At 34.3% G+C, this 7,099-nt stretch overlaps 1 protein-coding gene across 2 annotated transcripts in view; it reads left to right on the top strand.

The window, feature by feature from the left end:
• Window positions 1–296: 296 nt before the first annotated feature.
• LOC134538845 (fibronectin type-III domain-containing protein 3A) overlaps window positions 297–7,099 on the top strand; it is a 416,513-nt gene continuing 409,710 nt past the window's right edge. The window contains exons 1-2 of one of the 2 annotated variants that reach the window (XM_063380387.1): window positions 297–351; window positions 1,270–1,330. The gene's annotated coding sequence lies outside the window, so the exon portion shown is untranslated. Of the gene's footprint in view, window positions 352–426; window positions 664–1,269; window positions 1,331–7,099 lie in introns of those variants that run through there. The other variant, XM_063380388.1, reaches the window with a different exon arrangement.

Genomic DNA, 7,099 nt, shown 5'->3' with positions numbered 1-7,099 from the left:
TTTTTAGTGCTGCTACCTGTTCGTTTGCGTTAGTACTTTCATTTAGTATTATTTTTTATTATAGGTGGCATACAATTCTTGAATTTTTATTTTTGTAAGTTTTCGTCAAAAAACTATATATTTTAGTGAACATATAATTTTTGTATTTTTTTAAATGTTTATTATATCCACATTTATAATCTCATTATGTTTTTTCTGCTGGTATTATATAAGTTAGTATTTGAATTACAGTTTGCGCCATTTCAAATCGGACTTTTTTTTTTTTTTTTTTTTTTACAGTCAACTGGTATTCGCATGAGAAAATCAATAAACATGGCGTGTAGTGTTTGTATGTTAACTTTAAATCCTTTGGTATGTATGTACACGACTTATGATGGTTTAGCATAACTTAATTTCTTGGCAATAATTTATATTATAGTGAGTGGTTTTATAGTTGGTCGGTAAAAAGTGCCTCAATAGTTTGACGTGACATCAGTCAAAACGTCGGTCGTACATGTGGGCGTAGCTGTCAAAAGAGTCTGTGTATACATCAGTGTGTGTGTGTGTTTGCCGGTCGGGCCTGAAAATATATTAACGAAATACGTGTTTTTTGCTTGTCTAGCCATTACTTCTAAAATTATAAACTGAAATTGCTGTTTTGTCTCTACATCTGGAAGATAATTGGTAAATTACGGGGTAACTTTATTTCTTGCTGTGTTTCGGTAATTTAATAAAATTACGCATAACCTGGGCGTGTTAAGAAAAATGCGTAATAGTAAAAAAAAAGTGTATTACAATAGATAGGCTATGTGATTTGCAATGAATTGTGTAGTGACAGATCAAAAAATTCGGACTGGTTGTGGTATTGCAGTAACAAGTGATAACATTAGTTATTCTAGAATATACCTATTCAGTACCCAAATTTGTAAACAATTATTTTACTTTATCTCAGTACCTACTGTATATGTTTATTTTCTATTACAGTTTTTTTTAAGACTTAAACAGTTTGATGATTGATCACTTGATCAGTTTTTTTAACATATGGATAAGTCTTGTTTTTTTTTTTCTGTCTTCATTATATTTAAGAAGTTAAGTTTGTTATTTTCACAAAATGCCAATAAGTTTGCAAGTTTCCTTCTTTAGAAATGTTAACTCTTTATTTTAACTTCACTTTTAGCAACACAAGAAATAATTAATTTGTCTGTCTCTTTTATTTTCAATTATATCCTAGTAAAATGAAAGTATAAAAAGAATATTTAACTATTAAACATACACATATATTTGTTGCAGGTTGCAATCATCCTCTAAGGACCTGCAGGTATTACTTACTTGCCCTGAAGATTTCAAAAAGGTATGTACTGAATTTAAGAAGTTGGATAGATATAAATCATTATGTGATATAGCAATTACATATTTTATAAACTCCTAGATAGCATGCTATACAACCTACGTAAGATGAGTTTTGTGTAGGGACTACTAGTTGGAGAACTTTGGACATAAAGAGCATTCTTGTAGAAAATAAATGAATACCTACTAAAGGAAAACCTGCAAACAAAGTGGTACGTACATTACACGTGTACACCACTTACTGTACTAGATTGAAGTTGGTATATTACACTGAGGCACTGGTTAAAGAACAGTGAGAATGCAAATATTAAAGAGCATTTTGATTGGGGTTTACTTCCTTAGGCCAGTAGTGGCCCTAGATTTTGTTGAGTCCTAATATATTAGAGAGGGGCCTTACTGGGGAGGGAAAAGGGCCAGGGGTTAAGAAATAGCCCCTACAGAAAAACTAGGCATTCATGGGTCATCTCCTGGGAAAATTAGGAAAAACAAACTCTTTAAAGTCACATTTTTAAGCTAACTTTGGAACCTAAATTTTGACTGTGGCTTTGCGAATTTATCTTGATCATTAATGGAAGGTGGGCATGGGGCCCTGGGCGGTTGCCGGGCTTGCTTGGCTTTGGAGCCGCCCCCGAAGGTCTAGAAAATTTTTAACGAGAACCCACATCATCAGCAGTAGAGTCAAGGAGATGTTATTTGCAACCATAATATTTGATCTTTATTCAATTTCAGTTCTTGCAACCTCCTTTGTAGTTGGGCCTACTGACGTGCGACTTAATAATTTGATGAATAAACACTGATTGATGATGGGTTGATGTGACCGGAGGTTGGTTTTGATCCCTGGCCATTGACATTGACATCGGGCTCTTTAATGGCCACTCTCTGGCGTCACAGATAAAAAATATGTAAATTTGTATTTTTAACTGCAACTTCTTGGGTACTTCTTTTTTTTTTTAACTTCTTGCATCCGCTTGCAGTTGGGCGTCCGACTGTGGCAAGGAGTCCTCCCCTCACTGCAGCCTCCCACCCCCTTTAAGCTTGCTCCTTAGGTCCTCTACACCACTTACTGTCATCATCTTTTCTTCCAGCCCATTCCACTCCCGCCGTGTCCTCCCCAGGAACAAGTGCCTCTTTACTTTGTTCTCCACTCCCTTTGGATCTTCCACGCATTGTCTCCCTCTGTATCCATGGGCATAGATCCCCAATAACTGCTACTGTTACGAACGTCAGTGTGCTGACAACCTGCAGCATGACCTCAAGCAGTGTCATCTGTGTGGAAAGATGGTTGCTCGCAGTGATAAAATGCGGTAATATCTTACAACATGTACCCCTTCCCAGAATTAAGAAGCTTCTCACTTGCGCTTTAGAAAGTCACAACCGTAGGGTTGATAAACCTAAACGTTAAAACTTATGTTTTATGGAAAACTTTACGTAGATTTTAAAGGTTTCTGCTTTTTGCATACATATAGGCCAAAATACGGGCAGCATACAACATGCAAGCACCGTATCCAGAAATGACTTGAATGTTCTCCCCCCACCCCCCCACCCCACCCCACCCCACCTCCTCCTCGAGAATACTACACTGGGCCCACTTTCCCCAGTTTTTAGGCTAATGACTGAATATTTCCTTTGCGAAAAGAATCTCGTGTTTATCTGTTTTAGAAGCGCCTGTTTTTCTTTCCATGATGTTTACATAGTTCTATCAGTTAAGTTTATTGCATCCATTAGATCTTACAAAGAATAATCACCAGTACATGCTGGAAACATTATACATAGTGTGACACAAATGCATAGCCAGCTCCAAATGGATCATGTTAAAGGAGGCATTTTCGAGAATCAAACCTTATCCGTCACCCGTCCATCCGTGACTTGCAGCCAATCACATGGCCCGGAAATTTCCATCCGTCCATCGTCAAAATCTTAAACAAGCTTAAATTTTCGGTGGATGGATGGTTGAAAATTACAGCCTCAAAAATGTATCTTTATTTTTAAAAGTTAATTAGTTTTATTTGTGTAACTGTTTCAATTTTATGTTTTTTTTAAATTTGAGTACGTTTTTAAAGTTGGTATTGGAAACAAAAATTGGCAGACACACAATGTACTGTAACAAATATATTTAAATAAATATTAGAAAAAAAAATAGTTAAATGATTTGTAAGTGCTTAGTAAACATGTATGATGAATGCACACAACATATCATTGAGTGTCCAGCTTTATTTACAAATTTTCCAACTACTGCTGCTTATTCCTTGTTTTATTTATTTATTTCTTTATTTATTTATTTATTTATTTATTTATTTATTTATTTATTTATCTATTTATTTTCCACTTTAGAAAGGAGACAAATGCTCTTGGATACACCCTTTGTGCGATAGTTGTGATGTTGTGATGCGAAAGATGTAGCATGACAGCTAAATATTTACCACATTTTTCGGAATGTGCTGCAAATTTTAACAGCACAATAACATATAATAAACAGTTAAACAAATATATCATATTTACAATAATAATCTGTGTCTTGCCACTTCCTACATACTACAAACACGACAACCATTAATGTTTAGAAGGTATGACCTTGTTATAACTACCATTCTATAACTTTAAACTGTGTGCTTACCGTTTCTTTTATGATCTGTGACTATTTCTGCTACTGAAATTGTAGATCAGGTTTATTTCTACGTACCCTGAAAATTTTAACTTGTGCATTCAACATCTCGTTTTGGAGGTCTCAGTTATTCTATTTTTTTTAATACAAATTATACGTATGTATAGTTTACATTAAGAGTTACAATACTTCAATACACTTTTCAAAATATTTTTGTATTCCTCATACATTGCGACTCATTTAAAGCAGAGTATCGCACGCCATGTTGATTTCTTCATTATTTCATCATTACTTGTATTTAAGAGCTATTTCTTAAATATTAACTGAATTTCGCACTTAAATTTATTTATTGTGCCATAAATATTTTCAACAGATACTTAGTATAACATTATGGGTGTAAATAGACGCGCTCACCTTTGTAATTAACATAGCTTAAGCGGCTTTTTACATCATTGATGTTACACTATGTGAATATCGGTTGATAATATTTGCGGTAGTACAAAATATCCAACGAAGGTATCAAATTAAAATTTTCAAAATAACCCTAACAAAAAAAAACATTACCTGCTGCTGCCAGAGGTGTGTAAACACATAACCTTGGTAACGAGTAAATTAATAATGTCTATTGTTGGAAATAAACTTATAATATGAAATTGGATACAAAATTTAATGTAAAATTCTTTAAAATAATGCATGATAAATTTTAAAAAAAAAGGTATTAATTTTAGGGAAACACTGTAAAATTTTTTCTTCTTTCTAAAACTTAACTATAATTATGTTTAACAAGATGGTACTATTGAGTTCTCAGGGCTAGCCGAACAACAGAAGTACTGAATGCGTCGCATGTAAATGCCTCAACAATGAACCTGTGAAATTTCCCCTGTAGACCGGAATTTTCATTGCTTGCGTTTTTGAGGTCATACTTTAGGCGCGTTGAGGGTGAAATTTTAGTATGCAACAGAAATGCAATGAAATAAGCACATATTACACAATGGAAATTTAACAGTTTGAAAGTCCATTGCTCATGAATGCAGAATCTGCCATAGTCTAGATGGCCCACATGTGGCAACATCCACCCGTATATATTAACTTTCACTTACATCGGGTGATGTGCTAAGCATATTGGTGTGGCAAAGTATATGGTACTTAGTGAAACTATCCTGGAATACATTTTGTAAACTTGAATAGTCATAACAAGATATAATCGTAACTTTAATAATACCTATAATTTACTAGCCAGGAAAATTGTGTTGGAACAAACATGCATCAAAGATATCCAAAATTGTGTTGGTTCTCTAAAGCATTATGAACGTGGTGATATCTTTTAAGTATTTTTCATTACATTAAAACAAAAATTACCTGAAACATTTTAAAACACATATTATACTAAGTATATATGTCTATTTGTTTTTACTTAAACAACCAAAATCAGCTGTAAAGAGTTCCTACAAACAAACCTCAACCTTATTGAGCTGATTCAAAATTTAAGTTTTAACTGTAAACATTTCATCCCAAAATTCTTTTATTCAGTTATATTGGTTCCGAAATTTATTGTGTCTTTACAGTATGACAAACACTGTGCCATCTCTACATTTCAGTGTTAAGGATTGTCAGAATGGTAATGTGTATTTTTTAAGTTGTCTTTATTTCTGTTTATGACTATAAATTATAACATTAAGTATTAAAGGATAGTTTTATGTTATGAAGTGTAGTCTGGCACACCAATATGCTTAGTACATCCCTGGATGTTTGCGAAGGTTAATATATACTGATGAATCCGCTGGTCAGCCATTATTTCGTGATTTCGGAGACTGCCACAGATGGCAGCACCGTGTTTACACTTGTCAATTGCAATCAACTTCTTTTACAGTCACAAATTTACTCCTACCAAATACCGTATACTAAGAGCTAAGATGTTTGCACAGCAAATAAATGTAATAAAGAAAATTTCAATTTGGTTTGTGAGGTTGAGCCTAGGACTCTACATCTCCTGTTTTTTGACGTGACAACTTCTAATAAATCAATGAACGCCAGCTGCACGCACGAAAAAGGATGACTCATTGTCCCGTTATGCACATTGTCCCATTGCGCTGTGTCCCATTACGCTCTTTGTATGCTTGCGCCGCATCTATCTCTCTTCCACTCGATTGGAACAACCATCAATTTGACTTTTTCGAGGCACATTAAACTTGAAACACTCCCATTCGTTTCCTACTTTTCCTATCATCGTCCTATCCTTAACAGAATAACACAGATTAGAAAAAGTTAAATAGCAAACATGTATAAAAGTTAGAGTTAAAATAATCTCTTCGTTAAAGTAATAAACATATTTGAATTAATGAGTGCAAATAAAAGTAAATTTATCAATTAAATTGTAGATTTCATTTCACTCCTTCTTTGTATCCATACAAAATAGTGATAATTCGATAAAAATGATTCAATTTTATTCATAAAAGTATGCAATCATTTCATCAATGTTTTGTTATGACGTCACGTTAAACTATCATCCGTAAACTGACTTTACAGACAACCAATTTTTTTTTAATTCAAATCAAATTTTAAATTGAATAGAAAATTAATCACAAATATAATATACTTTAAGAGTCAAATTAAAACATATAATGAAAAATTATTTTCACACTTGACAGGTGTACAAGAAAAATAGATGAAAAATGCAGTAAAAATGGAAAAGAGGTAAATATATATGAAACCATTATTGAATGGTGTAGAACGCAAGCAAAAAGAAAACCTGGAAATGCATTGTTTTAAGTGTAAGAATTTAAAATTTTATTTTTCATTTTCAAACAAATTTACATGCATACGATAGGCAAAAGAGGCCATGGCATCAGATAAGTTGAACAACTTGCTTTTCCCCCAAGGTGATGTAATGTTCCGGTCACTGTGGCTCTGTTCACCTTGGCAACCGGGGAATGTGATGTAAGAGAGCTGGCGTGTTTTTTCTGAGTGCTGCCCAGTTCCCTCTAGCACCGCTGTCCCGTCGCTCCGGCCGGGGGCCAACAGATCTGTCCCTCTGGCCCTGCTGCCGGCTCCACCGGGCTCCGTTCTACGGGTTGGCAACATTTGATTGCATTGCTCCTGTGCACTGGGTAGTATAGCAGATTCTCTCGCCTTCCTTTACGTGGCCGTTGCTGAGATTAAGCTGTGGGTCAC

Source organism: Bacillus rossius, chromosome 14, assembly GCF_032445375.1.
Source record: "Bacillus rossius redtenbacheri isolate Brsri chromosome 14, Brsri_v3, whole genome shotgun sequence".
Classification (NCBI taxonomy): Eukaryota; Metazoa; Arthropoda; class Insecta; order Phasmatodea; family Bacillidae; genus Bacillus; species Bacillus rossius.
The sequence above is the reverse complement of the archived record's forward strand: the minus strand, read 5'-3'. Positions and strand labels throughout refer to the sequence as shown.